Source organism: Panthera pardus, unplaced genomic scaffold, assembly GCF_024362965.1.
Source record: "Panthera pardus isolate Hobbes unplaced genomic scaffold, ASM2436296v1 HiC_scaffold_8, whole genome shotgun sequence".
Lineage (NCBI taxonomy): Eukaryota > Metazoa > Chordata > Mammalia > Carnivora > Felidae > Panthera > Panthera pardus.
The window spans coordinates 140,212,783-140,225,094 of record NW_026527013.1 but is presented as its reverse complement, the minus strand read 5'-3'; the positions used below and the strand labels follow the sequence as shown (position 1 = coordinate 140,225,094).

The following is a 12,312-nucleotide window of genomic DNA, read 5'->3' as shown; positions in this document are numbered from 1 at the left end:
TGAAAATTTTTGGTAGGAGGCACCTGGGTGGCTCAGTCAGTTAAGCGTCTGACTTCTGCCCAGGTCATGATCTCATGGTTTGTGAGTTCAAGCCCAGTGTTGGGATCTGTGTGGACAACTCAGAGCCTGGAGCCTGCTTTGGATCTGTGTCTCCCTCCCTCTGCCCCTCCCCTGCTCATGCTTTGTCTCTCTCTCTCTCTCTAAAAAATAAACAAACATTAAAAAAATTTTTTTAGAAAATCTTTGATAATAATAACAATGGTGATTATAATAATAGCCATACATTATTGAGTCACAGAGCTAATAAGTAGAGTCTGGACAGATCACAGGTACCTTCATTTTTAAGGTCTTTCCAAAGCTGCAGGAAAACAACCCCCCCCCCACACACACACACAAAAACAACACAACACTTTGATCTTGCTCTTAACAGCCAGCTCTTAATGACAATAACTTCCAAAAATAAAAAAACAGCTTCCAGAGACACATAAATCTTTATCTTTGGCTCCCTGCAATAAGGCTTTGTGTTGCTTAGGGTGGTCTGGGGCGTCCTACACTTGCCTTCATTCTGTACTTTGCGTCATGGAGTCTAAACATTACTGTCCTTAAAAAGTGGATCAGCATGCCAGGCGGTGCCCGACTGAAGTGACCAGGAGGTTAGGATAGTGTTGTGAGGTAAGCTGCAGGAATGAACATGGGTACATGATACCTCTTTGCATCGGATTCCCTAAACTACCTCCAATCCATTTTCCATGCTAACACTGTACTGTTGATAAGTTTGTGGGTTCTAAACAGGGCTGGTTGTAACAGTTCCCAGAGTGTACAATTCACTTCCATGCAAGGAAGGGCTTTGTGTCCATAAATATCACCCTGCCCCCAGCATCTGTCACCTCAGTGTCATTCGGTTGCATCAGTGAAAGACTCTGTCCTTTACGGCTTATTGTTCCGTCTTCCAGTGTCCCTTTTAAAATGTCAACAACACTATACTGGTCCCCAGTGCAGAACTAGGATCTCTTGGAATAGTTACTGAGGGGAGCATGAGAGTGCACAAGATGGCAGAGGGTCTGAGACCAAGTCTAGTGGATGGTAATAAGAGGGAATAAGAAAAAGGAAATATAGTAAAATTTAGATTTCTTCACAGTTTTATACACAGTCAGCTCAAATCCAATCCCGAAGGTACTGCTGTGTGAAATGGGGAACCTTGAGACCCTGAGGCAATTTTCTCTCACCTTGAAACTGCTATGGTTTTCGAGTGATGTGTTCATTTACTGGAGGTCCCAGAGAGAATCATCAGGATTTGTCCTATCAGAGGAAAGGCAATAGTTAAAGAGGATTTTTACTTTTTGGTTTTGTCAAGAAAATACAGTTATTACATTGAAAAGAATGTTCATTTTTATTTTCCTGCATTTTGACCATTTATATGTGCAATTTTAAAGATAAATTGACATCAATATAAATAAAATTTTGTCATAACTTTGGTATTTATTGGTGGCTGCACACTTTTGCTTTCTTCGGAACCCTCTAGCACCAAGTGGCAAATCAGATCAACAGCTTCATGGGACTGTTTTCAGCGAGTCAATCAATCCCCAAGAGATTTCAGAGAGAACTAAAATTCTCTGTCAGAATTGGGTTCACCCCACTGACACAGGTAACTTTATAAGTAATAAGTTACAGCAATTCCCTCTGCATGGTGTAATCCTGTAAATGACAGGGAGAACTGGACCAATTCTCCTTGTTCTCCTTCCTCCTTAGCACGACATGCCCTGCTGATGAATTGCACATGCACAAGTGCACGTACACACTTAGTCCAGAAGACGAATGCTACTTTTATGTCGACTCAAAAAGACACAACCTGATATTTTAGAAGAGATCTAAGAAAAATGGACATATTCCTTTCTAGACCAATACTATCTAAGTATGATATCTGGTATGTGATAAGAATTCACTAACTGTTGGCTGAATAAATAATTGAATAATCAAATATACACTACTCTTAAAATTAGCAAATTAATAGATTCACCTTGTGTTTTTACATCCTGTGTTTTTGCAAGTTCGCTTCCAGTTTAACTGAAGCTTAGTTGCTAGGTAAATAGCCAGTGATAAGACCTGTCATGCTAGTTTTTCTTATCTCTACTTTAATATTACAACATTAGATATTTTACTCTATACTGTTGATTTCCATGTCAAATTCAATTACAACAGAGATATAGAAAGATGTGTGCTAGTTTGTGAAAATGATGCAAAAAACAGGAAGGAGATCTAAGTTCATTAGTAGGTGGGTTTCTAGAGGAATATAAACGTAGAATAGAAAAGAACAGAGCAAGCATGATCCATGAAAAGGCAACTTATTAATAGTGGCCTTATCACAGGCAAGAATGATAATACATTTTTTAAAAAGTCCAACCATTTGTTTATAATTCTAATTCTAGAAATCTATCTTCTAGTAATGATCAGAGATGTGGACAAAAAAACTGTTATGTGAAAATGTCATCTCAGCTGTATTTAGCTGCCAAAACAGTAGAAATAATAAAGTGTCCAACACTTATCAAGTGTCCAACATATAAGAAATTTGGATAAGACATTATTGCATATCTAAGCAATAGAAAACCATACAGTTATTAAAATTAATATCCTTGAAGAATATTTACTGCCATAGATAAAGTGTCACACATGAGAATGATATTCACCTAATCAGATATGACTGGCCACTTGGAAGGAACTAAAAGTGACTTTATGCAGCCAAAGCTTATAAAGCCTTCGAGAAAACTGGCCCGGCATCTGGCTCATAGGCTGAACCTTACCGGTGGTGAGATAGGTCACTTCCTGGCAGTCCAGGGACCTTGGTGACTTTGAGAAGAGAGAAATTTGCAAAGTTTATAGTAAAGCAGGTGAAATCTGGTGGAGGGATTTCCTTGGCTTGGGAAAGAACAGCAGTCTGAAAGACTGATCCATTTACCTGAATCATCCAAGCACAGGGTTTGTTACCTAAGTTATTCTATTTGTCTGCATGAGACCAAAGTTCCATTTTCCTCTAATTAGTGAGTGGCAGCTTTTGAAGAAAGTAAGGTCAGTTACAATAAAATAGCTACATTTAGTTTACACAACTGAGTTTAGGGTAAGTAAAAAATGTTTTGACTATATTAATTAACTACAATAACAATAAAAATGAAATGTCTCTAGACCTTAATAAAAGTATTATTATGTACTATACATGTATATGTATACTACTCTATATTTGTATATACTATATATGTGTATACTACTGTATATACAGGTTCATTTGACATGACAGAAGTTCTGCCTGGGGCTCAAGTCAAATCTTTTCCCATTCAAAGCTCAAACAATAATGAGTCATTGCATTTCTTCATAGTTTATTTTGACATCATATACAAGCCGTTGATATCTTTCTGGGGGAGACAGTTGGGTGTAGCAATTGAAACTTTGTTCAAAATTTGCCCTCTGGATTAGCCACTGCATTAACTATGTCTGATGTGAGTAGTCAACAAACATTACCTGTTATCATTCTGTGGTTGAACTCCTCTGGAATGAGGAATGAGAATTCTAGGGGTTGTTTGGCAATTTTAGCTCAATTCCTCACCCTTGAACAGACACTCTGACATATTCGTTATTTCCTTCTTCTTCCTTTTCTCTAGAATCACCAGACTTCAGAGTTGACCATTAGATAGCTCTACCTGTAAATTCCATTTACAACATGGCGAACAAGTAATCGTCTAGTCTCAGCCCTCAACACCAAAGTGGCAGGAAGCTTACTATATCCCCACAGAGCCCTTCAGTCAGCTTTAACAGTTAGGAAAAAAACATTTAAGTTGAATCCATCTCTTCAAATCATTATTCTATGATCTTAGTTCTATTCCCCGGAGTCACACTGATAAACTGTTGTTCCTCTGCTACATGAGAGCCCTTAAATCATTCCCCAGGAAGGCTGTTAAGTCTCCAGTGAGCCTTCTCCTCCTGAGGCTGAACAACTTTTCTTCCTGTGCCATGGGTTCACCTCCCTCCGCCATCTTGATTGCTTGTAAACACACTCATTTCTCCATTTCCTTCTAAAAGTGGCTCTGGACCATGGGCTCTGATGGCAGCACAATAGCTGTAGTCAGATCAACAACACAATATCAAGCAGGGATGACCATCTCCTTTTTCCTAGACACTATAGATTGGTTAATTTAACCTAAGCCCAGATTAATTTGGAGGCTATCATGTTAGACAGTTGATTTGGACACCTATTGGCCCAAATCTTACATCTCATGTTTTTTTTCTCACATCATTGCTGGGAAATTCTGTGCAGGACTCTGTATTTAACGCTATTACTTTCTTTCTTTCTTTTTTTTTTCTTTTTTTCAATGATTTGACTCTTATTCCTGTCTGCTAAGATCTAATGCATTTCTATCCCTGCAAGTATTGTTCTATTTGTACATCTGTTTGCATGCCTTCTATATGTCCATCTGCACTATTAATAATGACACGTTGAACAGAAATTGGCACAGGACAGGGAGGACTTCAGGTTGACACTGATCTATTATTTAGCACCCTTCAAGAAAAGCTGTTTATCCAGTTACAAATCCTCCGAAATACATCACCATCTAGTATTAACGTCTCCTTTTTGATAACAAGACCATCATCAAGAAATACTGTCAAATACTTTGTTGAAATACAGATGCATTCTGTATACATTTGCCTTCTCTACTAAATCAGAAAGACAAAGGAGAAACACTGACCCACCAGTTCTCAGTGATTATTATTTTTTTTTCCCTAAGGATTTTCAGACCATCCTATTCATTCATTCAAAAATATGTGTTCAGTGTCTGCTATGTTCCAGGCATAGTGCGAGACACAAGACAGTAGGATCCATGCCCTCAGGGAGTTTGCTGCTTTTAAACAATGCATTCTAGACTTCTCCAGAAACAACACAAATCACTCCCTCCCCTTCCAAAGTTTGGCAGAGAGTTAAACCCGCAGCACATCCTCAATAAATATTTGTTTTGTTGAATTTGATAGCTATTATAAGTAACATGTATTGAATATTTACCTGTGACACGCATTACACTAAGTACTTTAGTTGATTATGATGTTTAATTTCTATGATACACTTTCCCCTATTTTACAGATAAGGAAACTGAGGCACAGAGTCGTTAGGCAATTTGCCCAAACCTGCACATAATAGTGAGTGGTGAAGATGTGGATATAAACCCAGCTGTTTGTCATTAGAGACCACACAACTGTAACTGGATTAGAGTTTGGCATTAGAGGCCACACATACTGTAACTGATGATCCATCTACTATAATAGAATTAATGAAAAGGAGGTATCATTTTGTGTTCCAAATATTCGTAAGTTTTCTAAGAGAGTTTAAGCAAACAATCAGCAAACCTATCAAACAACTCTAGTAGAAATATAAATATTTTAGGTAAATTTTCATTTGAAAACAAGCTATTCCCATAGAGACAACAGAAGTGTAAAATTATGATAATTTATGACAATAATATAATGTTCTCAGCACAAGGCAGTGTTAGGACTTCCTCGTCTATATCACTACTATTTCATAGAAATCATTTCATTTTAGATTTAGAAGCTTCCTTAGAAGTTATGTGTTTATTTAAGAGCCAGATGGGTGATGGTCTCAGGTAAGTTCTAAAGACTTTCCAGCTTCAAGATTCTATGATTTCTTTTGCAGAAGCAAATTTCCAATTCTAGAGTTCCTTTTATCATCTGATTTAAATGAACTTAAAGGAATTTTTCTATCTGAATATAAAGCATCCATCTTTTGCTATAAGTGATGAAAGAGCCTCAATAGAAATTTATTATAATTATTCACAAAAATAATTTAATTTTTTACTCAGAAACCAGGCCAGCTAAGACCCTTCTGGGCTTCCATAGTGTGTATATTGACACTCCCTACAAGCATATTCATTCTTGGTCTGTTTTTCTCATCATATTATTATGCTTCATGACCATGCCACAGAGTTAATATTCTATAAAGAAGCAAAAACAACCCTGCCTATATTCTGTGATTTTTAAAAAGGCCTCAGGAAGGCAAACCCACTGGTGATCAACTGGAAAAAAAATAATGAGAAACTACCACAATATGTATTTCCATCTGTTTAAAATATTCCCAATACTAAATTACTTAATAAGCTAGCTGGTGAGGTACAGATCAAATATTTCATAATCTCACCTTTTGGAATGATCGTCTTGTCATTCTTATCCAGGGCCTTGCCTTCCTAAACCAGAGGAAGTGCCTTGGAGCCAATGTGTTCCTCTGTGTGTCTAAAATTAAGTACCCAGTTGGTGGTTAAATTAAGATCTGACCTTGTGCAACTGAAACATAAGCGGTTCCTGGCACACAATAAAGTATTACCCATGACTTCTCTAGACTCCCATCAAAAGAAACATAAACCCACAGAGGTATAATAAGATTATCTGTATCCTGATTGGTTCAAAGATTGCTCATGAAAACAAATGATCTGCCAACCCAGCTGCGATGAGAGTTCCTGCTAAGGGAACCAAGTAAAATCACTTCAATAGAATTTTTCGTCTTTTAAAATTAGTTGTTCAAGAGACAAAACTATGAGTCTGTGTGTCTGTAGATCCATATCCACTTGTAATCAATTTTAACACACAGTTTCTCATTCTTCATCTGTTAGACCCATGTCAAATCTCACTAAATACAACCGTCTTAGTATATGAATTTACTGTCTTTCATTTGATTTGCATTTAATACCTGCCGGTCTGATACTCAGATGGGGATACAACATTCAGCAACATCTAATGTAATCAGATATGTTTAGGTCAAGTTGTAAAACATAGATAGTCTTTAAAAAAAAAGTAAGCAGGAGATGTAAAGCAAGAAGAAAATCAGGATTTTAACCAGGGAGGGTTGTTCATTTTCTATTTTAAAAAATCCATTAAAGTTGAATGTCTTGCTGATTTTCTGATGAAAATAATCTCCCTTAAGTTTGTTTTGACATGGCTATCCTTGGATTAACTCAGGCCACTGTCAGCATTCACAAAGCCATCTGGCTTCTGTCCCCACCACTCTACTAAAACAACTCTTCTTAAGGGCTTCAGTGACCTCCTAGTGTCTAAAGACACCGCGTTTATTGCTTTTCAGACCCTCTTGGATTTCCTGTCATTGGTCTCTCCCTTTTTCTTGAACTATGTACTCCCAGGCTTCGAGGAGCACTATATGCTTTTATTTTTCTCCTATTTCTCTGATCCATTTTTTGGGACTTGGTGTTAATGAATAAACATATCAATTGTAGTGAATTTCCCAGTTTTATTTAAAAACTTGGAATATCATAAATGTGAAATCAGAGGTCCTAGCTTTTTGTGATAATAGAGGCTGTACTTCAGTCACCCTGGGAGCAAACCCTGAGAAATATTATGTATTTATACCACTATTAACTGTAACTTGAAATAGTCAAGGTTGAAGGTTAGAACATTGTGCATGTTGTATAATTATTAATTTAATTTGGAACTTTGCAATAAAACATTGTTACAAAAAACAAACAGCACTGTGAAACTTTAATTTTTATACAGTACTTTTTTTTAACTTACAATATTAAAAATTCATATGAAGGTTTAGAGTATAACGCAATTTGTGGGTGAAATCTATGCCAAACATTTAAAAATGTGGTTTGGCACATTTCAGGGACATTTCTGATCTTATACCAACCAATTTATGCCTGTTTTATCCTTCCATATAATAGTTATTATAGACCTCCTTAGATCACACAATATTTAAAATAATGCTTAAAAAACAGAAAGGACAAAAAAAGAGGGACTATGTGGCAAATAAATGAAAATATGTTACTGATGATGTAGGCCTATGAGCAAATCTTGCCTTACCACTTATTGGCTCTGTTACTTTAGATTTGCTGTTTAATTTTCTGAGATCCAATATCTTCATCTGTAATGTAGAAGTGGTAATAGTAATAATAACCATTATAATGATAATACAAATGACCATGACACCCACCACTTTTTTAAAATGTTTATTTATTTATTTTATGACAGAGTGTGAGCAAGGGAGGGGTAGAGATAGGGGGAGAGAGAGAGAGAGAGAGAGAGAGAGTCCCAAGCATGATCTTCACTGTCAGCTGGAAGCCAATACGGAGCGCAAACCCAGCATGGGGCTCAATCCCACGACTGTGAGACCATGACCTGAGCCAAAACCAAGAGACGGCTGCTTAACCTACTGAGCCACCCAGGCGTCCCAGACACCCACCATTTTTTTTTTTTAATGTTTATTTCATTTTTGAGAAAGAGCAAACAGGGGAACAGCAGAGAGAGAGGGACAGAGGATCCAAAGTGGGCCCCATTCTGAGAGCAGCCTGCCAATGTGGGGCTTGAACTCACAAAGTGCCAGATCATGACCTGAGCCAAAGCCGGGCTCTCAACCCAGCTGAGCCACCCAGCCTCCCCAGACACCCACCATTTTTAAGAGGTCTATTCCTGAAATAGTTCATCATCATCTCTACACACACACTAAAGCATGCTTTGAGTAAATTCAAATATTTAACAGAATGCTCTGTTCATAATGCTCATAACCATTTCCAACATTTGCCTGTTTGGGAAGTTGGCTTTTCTTGTTGATTTTCTCAAAATGGAAACAACGGGAATCCGATTTTTGAACAATGGACTTCTAGGCTGCCTGGAAAGGGTGTTTCAAGCAAGGTGTGTGATCAAGCAGTGAAGGACTGTTGAATTCTACTACTATTGTCCTGAGGAAGGCACCTGTAATGATGCTGACATCCAAATACATGTCCCTTATATCTATATATGGCAAGAAATGCATGTTCTGTTTCACAGTGATAATTATAGCAACTGATATGAAGAGTCTTAGGTTGAAATGGTTGAAGCGCAGTGTTAGAAGTTCTGTCCCTGGAAGCACTCATTTTTATTTTGGGAACAAAGGATTTGGGTAGCATGGTATGTTAACTTCCAGAAAGCAATGTGGCATCCTGGCCGTCATGTTTAGGGTGCCGGCTGCTACTACTCACAGGTACTCTGTGTTCCTGCAAACGTGGGGGCTTGCAGGCCTCTGACTGTGAGTTAAAAATACAGATCTTGCTAAGATTAGCCAAACAATCACATCCAACCTGTACAAAGCCATTTATCAGATTCCTTTCTGATCCAGCCCATTCTTTATAAAAGCCTTATCACAACTGCAGCTTTATCTTTGCCTTCTGGGCAAAATGGTGTTGTCCAAACTCCTTGGAAAATCCCGGTTTGCTTGGTCCCATTATTTTGCAGTTTAGTAAGCAATATCTATGTATATCTCACTTGGTTTCACTTTGAAATACAGTACTTTCTAATATATGTCAAAACCCCCACAATATCATAACTAATGTAAAAAATAAAAAAAGAAATACAGTATTTCCAATTTTCTCCTCCTCCTTCTTCCTTTTCTGCACTTGTTCATTATTTTGGTCATGAGAGGTTGTGATTTAAGAAATGCCCATTTTATTTTTCAGTTGTGTATAAAACAGCAGAAAAATGTGAAAAAAGGAAATCCTTTATTTCAAGTGTTCTTCCAGGGACTTTGATAATTGATAATTGGTTGTTTGCTTTTGTTGTGCTTCCTACTGTTTTTTGGGGTTTGTTTGTTTGTTTGTTTTTTCAGACTGAAAATCAAACTGAAACTGTGAGTCCAATGTATCAGCACCACATTCTACCAGGTGCTGATGTCACAGGCCTCTGAAGAACGGGCATTGTTGACATCACTCCTGCCATTTTGTTTCCACACAGCAGCACAAAGGTGAGTGACAAGCAAGTGGTGTTTAGTAAGGTACCACTATACGTAGCCCACTAACCCCATGGTGCACAAAAAGTGGGGAGAGTTCTTACTGGCACTTTGTTACATTTACCACTTTGTCACCAGTGTCTGGTAAAGGGCTTGTCATGTAGAAAGCACACATGAAACACAAGCTACATTTTTGCTAAACACACTGACTTCTTCACATGGTTTAGCAGTTATTTCTTATGTAATTTAACTAAAGGTTAATTCAATTAAAACTGAGTCATAATGAATTTCAAGAAAGTAGGTTGGTTTCTTTCCATGAAAGACAGGTCAAGAGCATCTAAGAGACAGAATCCTGGATTAAAAGAAGGCAGGGAATTTGCATTTTGATTTCGGATGTGTCCATGTTTTTGTGAATTAAGGCAAACCACTTAAATACTTATGTCCTGGTTTCCACCTACATAATAATTCTGCCCTTGATATTTCACATCATTGATATGAGAGTAAAATGAGAGAATAATTATGGAAGTTCTTTGAAAAAATAGTAATCACTCTACAGATAGAGTACTTACTATTATAGTTCAGTTGACCCTTGAAGGTTTGAACTGCATGAATCCACTTATACGTGGATTTTTTTGATACGGTACTATAAATGTTATTTTCTCTTACGATTTTCTTAATAATATCTTCCTTCCTCTAGCTTACTTTATTGTAAGAATAAAATAGAAAACACATATAAAAAACGTGTGTTAACTGTTTATGTTATTGGTAAGGCTTCTAGTTAACAATAGCCTATTAGTAGTTAAGTTTTCACGGAGTCAAAAGTCACACATGGATTTTCAACTGCGTGGGGGTTGCCATCCTTAATCCCTATGTTGTTCAAGGGTTAATTATATTCTATTTCTGGGACCTAAAATGGACATTAAAAAAACCATCCCACTTGACTTCCTGTTCTATACATGCACACACACATTTTAGTATATGAAGAATGTGGTACTAGACCACTTCAGGACATGCATGCCAAGACAGGTAGGACACGCAATTCTGGTCCTTAAGAAGTTTATCATTGTTTAGAGAGCAAATAAGTAGAAAAGAAGCCAGAATTTGGCAAGAGAGATAAGACATAAGTAGGTTTGGAGGAGAAGACTGGAGAACAAAGACATACACACATTTGAGTTTTAAAAAGAGAAAATGGGGGCCACCTGGGTGGCTCAGTCTGGAAGCGTCTGACTCTTGATTTCAGCTCAGGTCACGATCTCAGCTCAGATTCCTGAGTTTGAGCCCTGCATCAGGCTTGAGGTTCTGTCTCCTTCTCTCTCTGTCCCTCTCCTGCTCTCTCACTCTCTTTCTCCCTCTCTGTCTCTTTCTCAAAAATGAATACAAATAAAATAAAATAGAGATAAAATTAAAAAAAAATAAAAAGAGACACTGGTTTTACATTCACAGATCATCAAAGTACTTTGAGAGCCTTTTTTTTCTTCTTGTCTTTTGTAATATTGATCTCTTACATATCCCAAATTGATAGTGCTAAGGCGAGACTTCCACTATTCTTAGTACCTTATTTAATATTCACTAAACGTAGTCATAATCAAGACTGTACAATAGAACTTTATATTGGCAAGCAAAGTAAAATTCGAATTACTGAACATTCAGTATTCTGTTCTTTCTGAAAAGATTGGTGTTTTTCATGTGCACCTGTTATATTTCAATTTTTTTGAAGCTACTAATTCATGACATTCCATCAATTAATATTTGGTTATGAACAAGAATATTTTAGCATTAACTGTTATATAAAAGTTATATGAATTTGGTGAACAAAACTTACCATGTTAAACTCAACATTCTCAACGTAAATCTATCCTATCTACTATTAAAAGACCCTGTTCCTCCCCTTTTGCATGTAGAGTCTTATTTTTTATATTTCAAATTTGACCCACTGTTTTGTGTATGTTCAAATAATTTAATTTCAATATAAAAATTAAGCTTAATGATTCTTTGAGGAAACTAGAAAAATGTGATTATTCTGCTAGGTTTAAATTTATCTCTAATAGAACAGTGTAAGTAATGGGGCAGAATACTCTGGATTTTCCGAAATGGTACTTCTACTAAATATTTGGCTTAGTTGTGGCTTGATTTAAGGATCTAATATATAATTACCATACAAATAAGGCAATTTTTCACATTTTTTCACAGGTGCTGTAGTATCAAAAATATTAAAATCAGGGACGCCTGTGTGGCTCAGTCGGTTAGGCATCCAACTTGGGCTCAGGTCGTGATCTCATGGTTTGTGAGTTCAAGCCCCGTGTTGGGTTCTATGCTGACATCTCAGAGCCTGGAGCCTGCTTCAGGTTCTGTGTCTCCCTCTCTTTCTCTCTGTCCCTCCTCTGCTCTCTCTCTTTATCCCTCTCTGTCTCAAAAATAAATAAACATTAAAAAGTTTTTTTTAATATTAAAATCAAATTGAGTTTTGAGGTTTGTTAACATGTTCCTATGCAGCGTGGAATGTTTGGGTAATTTCCCATCCTGGACCATTCAGTTCCAGTGTAAGCAGATAC

The 12,312-nt window shown here is 37.0% G+C and overlaps 1 protein-coding gene across 4 annotated transcripts in view; it reads right to left on the bottom strand.

Annotated features, from left to right (window-relative positions):
* Positions 1–12,312, bottom strand: part of ASB15 (ankyrin repeat and SOCS box containing 15) — a 58,461-nt gene that overhangs the window by 26,481 nt on the left and 19,668 nt on the right. For 3 of the 4 annotated variants that reach the window (XM_019452606.2, XM_019452610.2, XM_053897398.1), the window contains exons 1-2: positions 6,191–6,300; positions 1,227–1,299 (exon numbers count right to left, since the gene is read on the bottom strand). The gene's annotated coding sequence lies outside the window, so the exon portion shown is untranslated. Of the gene's footprint in view, positions 1–1,226; positions 1,300–6,190; positions 6,301–12,312 lie in introns of those variants that run through there. The other variant, XM_019452607.2, reaches the window with a different exon arrangement.